This window comes from Caretta caretta, chromosome 21 (assembly GCF_965140235.1).
Source record: "Caretta caretta isolate rCarCar2 chromosome 21, rCarCar1.hap1, whole genome shotgun sequence".
NCBI classification, from domain to species: domain Eukaryota; kingdom Metazoa; phylum Chordata; order Testudines; family Cheloniidae; genus Caretta; species Caretta caretta.
In genome coordinates, this window is record NC_134226.1 from 5,477,248 (window position 1) to 5,491,631 (window position 14,384).

Below are 14,384 nucleotides of genomic sequence, written 5' to 3' on the forward strand. Positions count from 1 at the left end.
TGCAGGTTATGCAGGCCTGAGCTCAGGGGAGAGGAGAGGGGGGTCTGACTTGGCTCTAGCAAACCATCTGAGCCCTGATGTGTTCCCCCCAGAATGGCATCAACTTTTCTGGGGTGAAAGTAGTGTTACCAATCCTTCGCCCAGTCCATCATATCTTGTTTTGAAGAAGCTGCTTCTGCATCACTGCAAACTGTTGGCACCCACAGGGAAACTCTTGCAGTGGCTAAACCTGTTGGCCACCACCAATGGCAACCTAATAATTTAGTTGGAATATCATCAGACTGTTGGGGTTACTCAGGGGACTGCAAAAGGGTGCCAGGAGGGACTATGACAGCATATCACCACTAGTGAGGCCTCTTTCAAGCCGTCGCCGGTATTAGCTGTGGCCAGGTATTGCACCCTCCTATAGCGGGAGCTTTTTCCTCATCCTCTCACTCCGGGGACCTTTCCACTCCAGGCACCCCAACCTCCTCTTCATGACTGAGCTTTCTGACCAAGTCACCATGTGTTCCCCCCCCTTCTGAGCTGGCAAACTCCCTCATGAGAGATGGTCTCAGGCAGTCTGACCACTCACTGCCCGGCTGGTACCACTTCCTCAGGAGCTAGTAGGGGGGCCTAGGCCCACCCTCCACTCCAGGGCCTGGCTCAGGGGCCCGCTCATCAGCGGCCAATGTTTGACCTACTCCATACCTTGTTGGTTTTCCGCTGGACCTTACTTGTCTCCCCCCCCTTCTCTGGGCTCACCAAGCCACACATCCTTCTCCCCCAGAATAACCATAACCTATTAGCATCTAGTTCCTCAAGACACCCTCCTTCCAACCCCTTCTGTTGCTAGCTTCCTGGTTTATATGGACCCAGGCTGTTCCTACACAGTTGAGCTTGATCTACTTAAATCCCAGTCTCCTCCAGGTGCAGACTGGGCAGTTAACTGGCCCAATTAGCCATATTAACCCCTCCAGGCCTTCTGTGAGGGTGACCACAGCTGAAAATATTTACTGAAATGACTACTTTCCCTTTTGTTTCTGGGGAATCCAACAGTCAGTTGACACCAGTAATGAGCCCCTGGGAGAAGAGAGGGGCATGAGTGATAGTTAACAAAGAAGTTGAATACAAGTGTGTTTTCCTCTGCGTGTTTTCCCCAGGCTCTGGGTATCCTTCCCAGGGTAAAGCAGGCCCTTAACCCACCCACCTATTCCTCATCCCAAACAATAGGCCAATACCTGAAATCATTCCTCAATCCTCAAATTAAGCAAGAGTTGTTGACTTTGATGGCTGTTTACTTAGTACATATTCAGTCCTTATTTAAAGACTGCATGATTCACCCCGAAGATCTTTACCTATTTTTCCATTTTTAATGACTCTGTGCAAAATAAATATAAACGTTGTCACGAAAAGTGAAGACAATGGTATAACAACCAAACAGACTAGGTGCTTGACAGAAGACTGAGGCCTGGTCTACACTACAAAGTTAGGTCAACATAGGCCATGTTAGGTCGATTCAATAATGAGTCTACACTACCGAGTTCCTTTTGCTGACCTAAGTGACCTGTAACGTCGACTTCGGTACTCCACCTCTGTGAGAGGCATTGCGCTTGATTAGACATCCACGCGTCTACATGGGGATAATTTAAACACTGCGTTTTGTAATTCAAATGAATTGGCCTCCAGGAGGTGTCCCACAGTGCTCCGCTGTGACCGCTCTGGAGAGTACTTTCACTCCACTGCACGTCAGCCAGGTACACAGGAAACAGCCACTTCCCCGTTAAAGCCCCGGGAACTTTAGAATTTTCATTTTCTGTTTGATCAGCGTGGAGAGCTCACCATCACAGCTGATCGTGGAGACTCAAGGCCACAAACACGCTCCAGCATGGAGTACACAGGAGATGCTGGATCTTATTGTTGTGTGGGGAGAAGACATAGGCGCCGGCTTCCTTTGGGCCTGGTGGGTGCTCAACTCCCTGCTCTGCCCCGGGCCCTGCCCCTGGCCCTCCCCCCGTCTGTCCCCTTCCCCCAAGCCCTCACCCCTGTCCTGCCTCTTCCCGCCCCCACTCCGCCTCTTCCCACCCACTCTCCAGAGTGCGCCCTGTCCCAGCTCTTCCCCCTTCCTCCCTGCACATTGCAAAACAGCTGATTGTGGCAGAGAGTAGGCGCTGGGAGGGAGGGGGAGGGGTTGATCGGCAGGGCCGCCGGTGGGCGGGAGGCACTGGATGCCGGTGGGTGCTAAGCACCCACTAATTTTTTTCTGTGGGTGCTCCAGCCCTGCAGCACCTACACAGTTGACGCCTATGGGAGAAGAGTCTCCGCAGGCAGAGCTCTGATCCAGCAGAAGAAATGCTGACCTCTACGCCAGGACTGCGCGGGCCATAGGGGAGAAGGTCTACATCAGGGATATGCAGCAATGCCGCGTGAAAATAAAGGAGCTTTGGCAAGCGTACCAGAAGACAAGGGAGGCGAACAGTCGTTCTGGTTCTGCCCCACAGACATGCTGCTTTTATAGGGAGCTGCATGCGATTCTCGGCAGCGACCCCACCACTACCTCAAATCGCTCTGTGGCTACCTCCCAGGAGCCCCGGGGTGACCTCGAGCAACAACGAGGAGGACATTGTTGAGGAGGAGGAGGAGAAGGAGGAGGAGGCGAGGCAGGCAAGCGGAGAATCCATTCTTCCCAACATCCAAGAACTGTTTTTAACCCGGGAGCCCATCCCTTCACAGGACCAATTGCCGGAGCTGCGTGATGCAGGGGAAGGCACCTCTGGGGCATACACATTTCCAGTCAAACCGTCGGGGTTACGTGCGATTATTTTTAATGTTTAATTTGAACAAAAAGGTCGGTGTAGTGGGTATCGGTGGCCACTCCAGCTGTGCAGAGGGTGCTCTCTGAAAAAGACTCATTATGTGCAGGGGGATGGCCCTGGAATCCTCCATGGAGATCTCTAGGAAGCTTTCATGGAGGTACTCTGCAATCCTTTGCAGAAGGTTTACGGGAAGGGCTGCTTTGTTTCATCCACCATGTTAGGACACTTTCCCATGCCACTCCAGTATTAACTTGTCTGGCAGCATTGCAGCATAAGGACCAGGTTTGTACCCAGATGCTTGCAGCATCTACTCCCTTTCCACCTCCGTTACCCTCAGGAGAGTGATCTCGCACATGGCCACCTAGGGGAAACGGGGGAAGTTTTCAATGCTAGCCCTTAAGCTGCAAACAATTCAACAAGTAATTCACCCCTGTTTGGTGAAATCTGGGACACACAACCACATTTTCCTGAGTGTGCCATGGTTGTGGTTGGAAGGGATCTCCGTGTATTGCAGGGGTGGGAAACTATGGCCCACAGGCCGCATGTGGCCTGCCAGACCTTTTAATCTGACCCTGGAGCTCCCACTGGGGAGCGGGGTTGGGGGCTTGCCCTGGTCTGGCACACCAGCTGGGGAGCAGGGCCAGGGGCTTGCCCTACTCTGCGTGACTGCCAGGAAGCAGCCAGCATGTCCCCGCTCCAGCTCCTATGCGTAGGGGCAGCCAGAGGGCTCTGCACACTGCCCGCCCCACCCTGCCCCCGCAACTCCCATTGGCCAGGAACTGCAGCCAATGGGAGCTGAGGGGGAAGCGCCTGTGGATGGGGCACTGCGCAGAGCTACCAGGCTGCACCTCCGCGTAGGAGCCTGGGGGAGAACATGCTGCTGCTTCTGGGAGCTGCTTGAGGTAAGCACCATCCAGAGCCTGCACCCCTGAGCCCCGCCCCCCCCATGCCCGTTCCCTAGGCCTGATCCCCCTCCTGCCTTCTGAACCCCTCGATCCCAGCCTGGAGCACCATCCTGCACTCCAAACCCCTCATCCCCAACCTCACCCCAAGCCCGCAACCCCAGCCAGAGCCCTAACCCCCCCCACCGCAACCCCCTATCCCAGCCCTGATCCCCCTCCTGCATCCTGAACTAGTCATTTCTGGCCCCACCCCAGAGACCACACCCCCAACTGGAGCCCTCACCCCCTCCCGCACTGCTACCCCCAATTTTGTGACCATTCATAGTCCACCATACAATTTCCACACCCAGATGTGGCCCTCAGGCCAAAACGTTTGCCCACCCCGGTGTATTGAAACTAGCATTTAAAAAGGGGGTGGCTGGCTTCCTGTTTGTCTCCCTTCTCCCCGATCCCAGTGCCGCTTTTGTAAAAATCAAACAATTTGGGGGGCTTTACATGGCCTTACTCACTGTGCAGAACAATGTGATGCCACGCAAGCAGCCCTGCTGGAAGACATAGAATGGAGCAATTTGCAGTTGCTGGCAACAGTCACGCATCACCTTCACACGGAGCTCTTCAATGTGCTTTTCTTATTGCCCTGGTGTCTGGCAGCTCAAAATTAGTTGCCGGGCGATCTGCCTTAACCCCCTACCCCGCCAGAAACTTTTCTTTCTTTGTTTCACAGATATTATGGAACACACAGCACGCAGCAGTAACAATGGGGATATTGCTTTAATTGAGGTCTAACCTAGTGAACAAACAATGCCAGTGGCCTTTTAAATGTCCAAAGGCACATTCTACCACCATTCTGCACTTGCTCAGCCTATGGCTGAACCGGTCCTTACTGCTGTCCAGGCTGCCTGCGTATGACTTCATGAGCATGGGAGCAAGGGGTAGCCTGGGTCTCCCAGGATCACGATTGGCATTTCAACATCACCAATGGTTATTTTGCAGTCTGGAAAAAAAGACCCTGCTTGCAGCTTTCTGAACAGACCGGAGTTCCAAAGATGCCTGCGTCATGCATTCCCGACCATCCTGCATTGATGTTGGTGAAATGGTCCCTGTGATCCACCAGCGCTTGCAACACCATTGAGAAGTATCCCTTTCAGTTTGTGTACTCTTTGGAAAGGTGGTCTGGTGCCAAGATAGGTATATGCGTTCTGTCTATAGCCCCACCACAGTTAGGGAACTCCATTGTGGCAAAACCGTCCATTATGTCCTGCATGTTGCCCAGAGTCACTAACCTTAGCAGAAGTCTGTTGATTGTCCAGCAAACTTGGATCACAACAGATCCCATATTAGATTTACTCACTCCCTGACTGGTAGCAGTCTGGGGCTTCAGGGCTGGGGAAAGCTCTTTACACAGTTCCTGGAAAGTGGCCTTACGCATTCAGAAGTTCTGCAGCCACTCCTTATCATCCCATAGCTGCATAATGATGCGGTCCTACCAGTCAGTGCTTGTTTCCTGGGCCCAGAAGAGGCGCTCAACTGTGTCAAGGTGATGTGTGACTGTCACTAGCAACTGCAAATTGCTCTGCTCTATGTCTTCCAGCAGGGGTGCTTGTAACCCAGGCTTTCAGAAAAAAGGCACGAAAAAGGCTTGGTTTGTTTGCCGTTGATTTCAGGGAGGGAGGTAAGTGCATCATGGGAGGCTAACGCCAAGTTCCCATAAGCACCTGCACCAATGTTTTGCTCCCAGGAGGCATTGCAAGCCCAACCCAAAATTCCACTTTACTCCATGCACAGTGCAGCGCTCCATGTGTCAATGCAAGCCCTGCTAGTGAGGATGCACTCTGCCGACACAGTGAGCAGAGTGGGGATATGCAAGCTTGACTTGCTTAAATTGGAGGCTGGATGTCAACTTACATAAAATTGATTTAACTTTATAGTGTAGACACGGCCTAAGAGAGGCATAGAATATCAGGATTGGAAGGGACCTCAGGAGGTCATCTAATCCAACCCCCTGCTCAAAGCAGGACCAATCCCCCAATTTTTGCCCCAGATCCCTAAATGGCCCCCTCAAGGATTGAACTCACAATCCTGGGTTTAGCAGGCCAAAACTCAAACCACTGAGCTATCCCTCCCCCCACAGACTGAGTTTACAATCTCAGGTTCTGTTCCTGTAAACTGTTGTCTGCTGCCAGGGTCATGAGCCTTCACAAACCTCCACTGATTTCACTGGCGCGCCGTAGAGGTGCAGGACTATGCTCACACAGCACAGCTTGTGGGCGTGAAGCCCAAATTCTTATTTACAATACAAAATAGATAATGAAGATAACGTTCTAGTCTCCTCCTTTCAGTGGAACGGAGTGGCCAGATCACAGCAATGGCCAAGTGATCTAAGAGGATGTCGACCGGTATTTATCAAACTGTGACCAGACTCATTTTCTCCTTAACAGACTGTTTTATTGATTTCTAAGTTACAGAGGGAGCTGGCAGTGATTCATATTTAGGTTGCCTAACATGTGCCAATATGTATAAAAATTCTTGTGAACTTCTTTGGGAAATTCTAACACCTCCATTGCTTACAGCAGACCTTTGAGTTGTGACAAGAAGAAAGCCCTCAGATCACAGGAGTGCCTTTTCCTTTCAGCTTTGAAATTCCATTCAGGTCTGGCTGAGCTATCAAGTATTAGAAGTTACCATTTCCCTTTTCTCACGCACAGCTCCAGGAAAAATGCTGGCAGCCTGCCAAAATAATAATTGAACCAGACACTGCACTGGGGACTGCAAGAGGGCAGGGGAGAAGAGAGAACCAGGGCACGGTCTACACAACCATCCTCCTGTTGTCAGCTGGCGTGCATGTGTGCTCGGTACTCCGTCCTGGCTTTGCGCAGGTATCCGGCTCAGCAGGCCTTGATAGAACTGCCCAGAAAAATCACAGATTTGGTTCAGTGGCAAAGGCGCCCGACCAGGTTTATTGTCAATGAGGCACGGTCCTAGCACCCGGCAGATGCCACAGGGATACTAACACAGGTATGTCCGTCACTACGGAATCAGCTCAGTCAGCATCGGGACCTTCTGCTGCCCCCAGGCTGGACAAAGATGCCGTTCCTATAACTCCTCCTTCATACATTGACACAAACAAGTTACATATTACACTCCTGATGTGTAACCAACGTGTTACTGACCCTGCACCTCGTACCTGCTGGTTTGAACAAAACATCTCTAGCTATTGTCCTGTCATCCTGCCCTTATCAGTGTGTCCCTATCTTCAGGGAGTATGTTTATGCCATAAATCTATGTTGGGGTATACGTGGGCAAGCCTTCTGGAATGTGTTTACACGAATACCTAGTGCCTAGTACTTCTTAGGAGTGGCTGTGGTTTAGCAATGCCAGCCCAATTTTGCCAGGTTCACGCCAAAGAACCTGTAACAGGGCCTGACTTTTGCTCAGAGTATGGCTTTTGCTGACTTTGATTCTGGCCTCAGGCCTTATACCAGATCCTGGGCTCCAGGCTCTCTCTTACTACTCCACCTCCCAGAGCCACGGGGCAGGAGCAGCAGCTGTCCATGGGGAAGATGGTGGAGGAGAGTCGGGGAACTGAGCCATGCTCCCCCCATCCCAGTGTAACTCCAGTGGCTCATGCCCTATTTGGATATAACAACCTTCCACTGCCGGGTGTTAATGTAGTGAGTTCTGTAGCTCAAGTGGTAGCAGTCTGTGAAGCCATGTCGCGGGGTGAGAACTCAGAGGGTGTGTGTGTTATATAATAAAATGCCTTATATTTAAAAACAATACACTCGGACACTTCAGACAATAAGTGCGATGTTCATATGGGTTTTGGTTGGAAAGTCAAGCAGCTAAAAGTTAGGACATAGCAGAGGGAAGGCTGCTCATGCACAACAGCAGAGCTCAGAGAACAACCCACGCAGCCTCACGCCCAGTCCTGGGCTGCATCCACGACATGCACCACGGCAACCCTGGCATCGAGTGCAGTGGGAAGAGTAATCCTAGAATAGTAGAAACCTTGGCTCAGTTTGTCTGTGGGTCTCATGGGAAGGGCTCTGAACAGTGACAACCCTGAGGCTTTCATGTTGTTTCACTTTCTCTGTTTCCTGGGCCAAAGCAAGATCTCATTGTGGGAAGCCATCTATAGGGCAGAGGTTAGGGTGCTTCCCTGGGATGCTAGCAGTCCTGCTTCAAGTCTCCTGTCTGCCAGCTAGGGCAGCAGGCTTCGAAGAGGGAGCTGCTGTGGCTTGCCTGTTGAAGCTGTTCCACTTTAATTAACTATTAATTAGGCCAAAGCAAGAGTCAAAAGCAAGAAGCCCGCTGTAGCACGGTGGCTGGGCTAAGTACCGGGATGGTAAAGACCCTGGCTCAGTTCTTCTCTGGACCTTCTGAGATAGGATCTGAACACTGACAGTCCTGAGGCTTTCCTCATCATGCTGTTCCACTTTCATTATCTATTAGGCCAAAGCAAGACTCAAGCCTAAGCAGCTCTTTATAGTGCAGTGGTTACAGCCCGTGTCTGGGGCGTTGGCCTACATGGTTCAAGTCCCTGCTCGACCAGCAAAGGTGTTTCATTTGAACAGGGATTTCCCTTAGCCTTGCCTGTTGGTGCTGTTCTCCTTGACTTAACTAGGAATTGGGGCAGGCCAAGGGCTTGGATCACTGTACAGTCCAGCGGTTGGGTCTTGCTTAGGAAGTGGGAGATCCTTGGATTTCCTGGTTTGAATGCTCCCTCTGCCCCTTTAGAAGGGGTTTGAATACCTCAAAGTCTAGCACTCAGCACATTCACTTAAGATGTAGAACTCTGCTTAAATCCCTTCTCAGCAAACAGAAGGCAGATAGAACCAAACTCTCCGATAGTTTAGGACAGGGAACTTTGGTCTGCGGGGCTGTTAACCTGGCACCATTCAGTAACACTGAATTCAGATTACAATTTTAAAGTGAAAATTTAAGGCTCCCCCCTTGAGATATCACATCATTTCCTTGAAAATAACAAAACTGAAGCTAGATCCATAATGGAAACATCTAGTGAGTAAACAGCATCCAGCCACACTCATTCAGGCCACAGGAAATACTCTGTTCATGTTATAGACATACAAAATGTGAACAAGTTTATAGGAAAATATGCCAGAGGTATTTAAGAAATACAGTGACTAGTGTGAACATGGCCAAATACAAAATGATTGGGAATAGTACTGCTGTGTCTCTGTTCTGCCGTAAAGCTTTAGTGACCTTGGTTTTGAGTCAATACTGTTATCTCGTTTGACCTGAGCAGTTAGCCAAAATTTGGGGTCGTGTAGGTTGTTCCAAGTGGGAAGAGAAATGGATGATGGAAATCTGGTACCTTTGGTGCAATCTTGTTTATTTACAAAGAACGTACAAAGTCCTGTTTCCTTCAACACAGGAGGAAGCAAACTGTGCGTGCCTTTCCTTTCTCACAGAACCAAACCTATCTCAGCGAGCAGAGTACCCTCCAAACCCCCCATTTTCTAGGCTTTTCTCAGGGTTGTGTTACCAGCTGATGCTGCTTGTACAGGCTGTCTTGTTTTCTGCTCTTTCTGTCTCTCCCTTTGTGCTGTGTTTCTCATACACATCCATAGACAAAACAGTATCTAGTAAAGTCCTTTGGTCCAGAATGTCAACATAGTTCTTTGTTTTCGGCAGTGAGATGTGCTTAACTGCTTCGCAGCTTTCTTAAGTGAAGGGTGGTGGTGAATTTTATAACAGTATAATTTCACAATAACCTAAGCTGAACTGGAAGATCCTTTTGCAGAATCTCATCCCGCAAGATACTGAGTACTGTCCACTCCTTGTTGCGGAGGGTGCCCAGCACACTTACAGGATCCAGCCCTTCAAGAAACACCTACCACCATTTAAAAACGCAGCTGCTTCTTAGCTGCTTAGGTGTGCAGTCCCTAAGGAGCCATTTGAACCGAATCCAGCTTTAAAATGGGATGTGGAGTGCAGTGAAACAAGCATACCCCAAATACACTAACGGAAAGTACGACAACACAATGACCTAGACCAGTGAAACCTTTTTTCCATTTGCGGACCCCTAAATAACTTTGAATGGAGATGCGGCCGCCTTTGGAAATCTTAGACAGTCTGTGGACCCACAGGGTCTGCAGCTCACAGGTTGAAAACCTTTGGCAGAGACTGACTGGACAGTGGGTATTGACGTAGCTACAACAGACTGGTGGTTGTTCTGTGTTTATGCTGCACCTCGCGCAACGGAGTCCTGGTCCACACATAGAGCTTTGAGGTGCTACTGCAATACAAATCAATAACGCAGTATGCGTTAGAGCCAAAAGCAGAGTTGGAAACACCCATGTCTCTCTACTCTTCCTGTAGTTTAACCACACAACGATCCTTCCTCAGTCTTATGTTCCCTTCCTTTCATCATTTCCTTCTCTGTGGAACCTGTATTTGAAGGTCTCATCTGCGACCGAATATGGGAGATATTTAAATAGTTACACATTTCAAAACACCTCATCAAAGGAGAGATACCTTTGATGGGAAATGTGACTCAAAAAATCTCACTCACTGCCAATCCCTCTCCTTAAATATTCCTTCTTGGCCTTTCAGAGAAACCTAATTCCAAAACTACCAGATTAGAGAGAGACACTTGGATTGTAATAGCCTCAGTGTGCCCCTTGGGACAGACTGCAAGGCTCATTTTCCCTAACTAGAAATAAGAAGAGATTGTTTTCAACATTCTTAAAGTTCCTTTTTGCTACTTCATTACTAAAAAAAACCAGAAGGCCCCCTAGCTGAGGTCTAGTGCATAGGACCAAAGTGTAATTTAATATTAGTTTATGGATGGGTCCCTGATCTCCCCCATTATGGGCAATGGGAGGTGGGAATAGTCTGGACTCAGGGAACTGGGATGGGAAGCATGCATATTCCCTCCCCAAAGCCCCCATATTGCTCCAGAGCAGGACATGCATCCCCAGCAAGAGGCTCTTGTCCCTGTTAGACTGTGACCCTGTGATGAATGCCAGGGATTTTAGTCAGAAGCAATGCACGACAGCACCACTTACGGCTGCTCCTCGCAGTGCTTGTTCACACTGTACCAGGAGGCAGGGCCCAGGGGGAAGTTGTGGCTGTTGGTGATGCCAGAGCATCGCTCGCATCTCAGCTGCAGTGGGATCTCCTTCTGACAGAGATCCTGTAGGACCCCAGACAAAGAGGAATTATTCAACAAAATGACATCCGTTTCACATTTGTCAGGAAAAATCCCTGTACCCTAGAAAAGAAAGAGGCTTATTTGCAAGAGCAAAAGGACAAATTTTCTTCTGTTCTGTTAGCAGCTAGTGACTGGATCAGGACAGAGAGTTAGATTTCAACTTCACTTGTAAATTATCAGTTTATAGTAATAAGTACGGAAAAAGAGGATAGTAGAGTCTTCATTCAGTATTCCTTTTATTTAAGAAAAATACATTAAAAAAGATTAAAAAGAAAGCTCATGCTCAAATAAATTGGTTAGTCTCTAAGGTGCCACAAGTACTCCTTTTCTTTTTGCGAATACAGACTAACACGGCTGTTACTCTGAAACCCATTAAAAAAGATGACATAAATCCCAGAGATTCCTTCGGTTACAGTTTCACCATCTGTGGAAAGATTTGTGCATATTGCTAAACAAAACTCAGCATAGTTGTGATTGTAAAAAAGAATATAAACAACATGTTTTAAATGATAAAATAAATTATAATAATGTATTGGATTACAGTCACATCCATCTTACCAGCAGAGAGTGCCATTTCCTGCATTTAAAAAGCTTGTTTTCAGACCTCCAAAGACATTTTTTGATGACTAAAACATAAAATTAATTTAGTCACTAAACCACCGGAGAACTTGCTATGGAGTACACTTTTGATCTTATTGCTTACTTCCTATAAAGTGCTAGTTGATTGTAGGGAAAGAAACAGGATGCCTTATATTCAGTAAATTTTATTTAAAAAAACCTCAGTGATAAGCTTCTGAACATCTCTGGAACCCCATGTAAATTCACACACTTCACTCTTTTCTCTTAGGGGAGACATGCATAAATTTGTAAAAAGAAACAGAAGTTATAGAGCTGGGAACAAAAGGTGGATTTATCTGAAGAGATTCTCACTACAACAAAAATCTGTAGATGAATCTGAAGAAAGGTCACATCAAGAATCTACAGAATTCCATTTAGAGTCTGGCATCTTTACATTTGGGTTTAAAGACTAATATTACACACTTCACGATGGAAGCCTGTAAGCAGGCATCTAAACAGGCTCTCTTGCCACCTGCAGCTAAAACCCACAATCCAAACTATGCCACACTCAGATGGCTAACATGTTAACAGGTGAAACATTTAGCACTATGGAGAGGCAGAATAAGGAGCCAGCTGCGCGTACAGAACAGCAAGTAATGTTAAGTAATTAAGTAATGCTGCCAACAGCCTTTGCTTGCTTCAGAAACCAGTTTTTAAAGGCAAAGGGATGATCTACTTCCCTTTTTCTTTTTTCAAATGCAGTGGGTTTCGATTACAAGTCCAGTTCAAAGGAGAAAAGGTGTAGTAAAAGGGAGGATCTGGATGACCTTGTAAACTGGAGTAATAGTAATAGGATGAAATTTAATAGTGAGAAGTGTAAGGTTATGCATTTAGGGATTAATAACAAGAATTTTAGTTATAAGCTGGGGATGCATCAATTAGAAGTAACGGAGGAGGAGAAGGACCTTGGAGTATTGGTTGATCATAGGATGACTATGAACCGCCAATGTGATATGGCTGTAAAAAAAGCTAATGCGGTCTTGGGATGCATCAGGAGAGGTATTTCCAGTAGAGATAAGGAGGTTTTAGTACCGTTATACAAGGCACGGGTGAGACCTCACCTGGAATACTGTGTGCAGTTCTGGTCTCCCATGTTTAAGAAGGATGAATTCAAACTGGAACAGGTACAGAGAAGGGCTACTAGGATGATCCGAGGAATGGAATGGAAAACTTGTCTTATGAAAGGAGACTCAAGAAGCTTGGCTTGTTTAGCCTAATTAAAAGAAGGCTGAGGGCAGATATGATTGCTCTCTACAAATATATCAGAGGGATAAATACTGGAGAGGGAGAGGAATTATTTAAGCTCATTACCAATGTGGACACAAGAACAAATAGATAAACTGGTCATTGGGAAGTTTAGACTTGAAATTAGACAAAGGTTTCTAACCATCAGAGGAGTGAAATTTTGGAATAGCCTTCCAAGGAAAGCAGTGGGGGCAAAAGATCTATCTGGCTTTAAGATTAAACTCAATAAGTTAGTGGAGGAGATGGTATGATGGGATAACATGATTTTGGTAATTCATTGATCTTTAAATATTCATGGTAAATAGGCCCAATGGCCTGTGATGGGATGTTAGATGGCATGGGATCAGAGTTACCCAGGAAAGAATTTTCTGTAGTATCTGGCTGGTGAATCTTGCCCATATGCTCAGGGTTTAGCTGATCGCCATATTTGGGGTTGGGAAGGAATTTTCCTCCAGGGCAGATTGGAAGAGGTTTTTTGCCTTCCTCTATAGCATGGGGCATGGGTCACTTGCTGGAGGATTCTCTGCTCCTTGAAGTCTTTAAACCACAATTTGAGGACTTCAATAGCTCAGACATAGGTGAGAGGTTTATCGCAGGAGTGGGTGGGTGAGATTCTGTGGCCTGAGTTGCGCAGGAGGTCAGACTAGATGATCATAATGGTCCCTTCTGACCTTCGTATCTGTGAATCTATGAACTCTGGTTGCCTGAGAGCGTTCTATTTTCACTACAGAAATTCAGTGCAAATGCATGAAGCTTATTTCCTAACTTTTCCATTCTTTTCTTCCAATATTATGTCTGTTAATTTGTAAGCCATTATCTAGTACCGACCTTCATCCTGAAAAAAAAAAAAGATAACAGTTAAAATCAAAATAGTTCTATATTTTAGTCTTCTACAGCTTTAGACTTTAGTCTATATGATACTTTAAACTTTTCATATGTTGTACTTTCCAGTATGTTCAGGAACAAATATTAATTTTTGTATTAAGAAGTCCGTAGATGTTAACTTTTTAAGTGTAAAAAAAAAATTACCCACTGTGTAACAATAGCATACAGTATAAATATATTTTCAACTGATTTCATGTTAAATCAGAGTTCGTAATATTTCCCTAACGATAGGGAAAGTAGAAGAAAACATGCATTACGGCTATAACAGGGGCTAGGGCTAATTAGTAAGCAGAGTTAGTAACTGCAAGGACAAACAATGAAAAAAGTTATTTACATAAAAGAACCAAACTATTCCTGGGTCCCCCATGTTTCCCTCCTCACTATAAAATAAAGGTGAGCTGAGGAATTCCTTTGTAAGTTCCCCCCGTATCAGGAGCGGACATCTACACAGATTTATGTAAACTACATTTTTAAAGAGGGATATTAGTTTCAGTGACAAGTCATATTGAATATCAATCTTATTTAACGATGGCTAGTGCAAATGCCGTGTAAAGTACTAAAGTCCTTATGAAATCAACTTCTGAACCTCTTTGTGATCTATACTAAAGAGAGCAAAGCTCTTCAGGGGAGGAATTTGACTAGTTTACCTATCTGTATCCATTTGATGAACTACTAGTATATGTTTCCATACGGGATAAAAATCTTATATTTGCTTATAATCTTTATGGTTTTAGGCATTTATTTTTCACCCGAAGAACACAA

General features: G+C 46.8%; 1 protein-coding gene across 2 annotated transcripts in view; it reads right to left on the minus strand.

Moving 5' to 3' along the window:
- The window catches only part of LOC125625224 (C4b-binding protein alpha chain), a 106,599-nt gene that overhangs the window by 77,317 nt on the left and 14,898 nt on the right, over positions 1–14,384 (minus strand). The gene's annotated exons all lie outside the window — the stretch shown is intronic.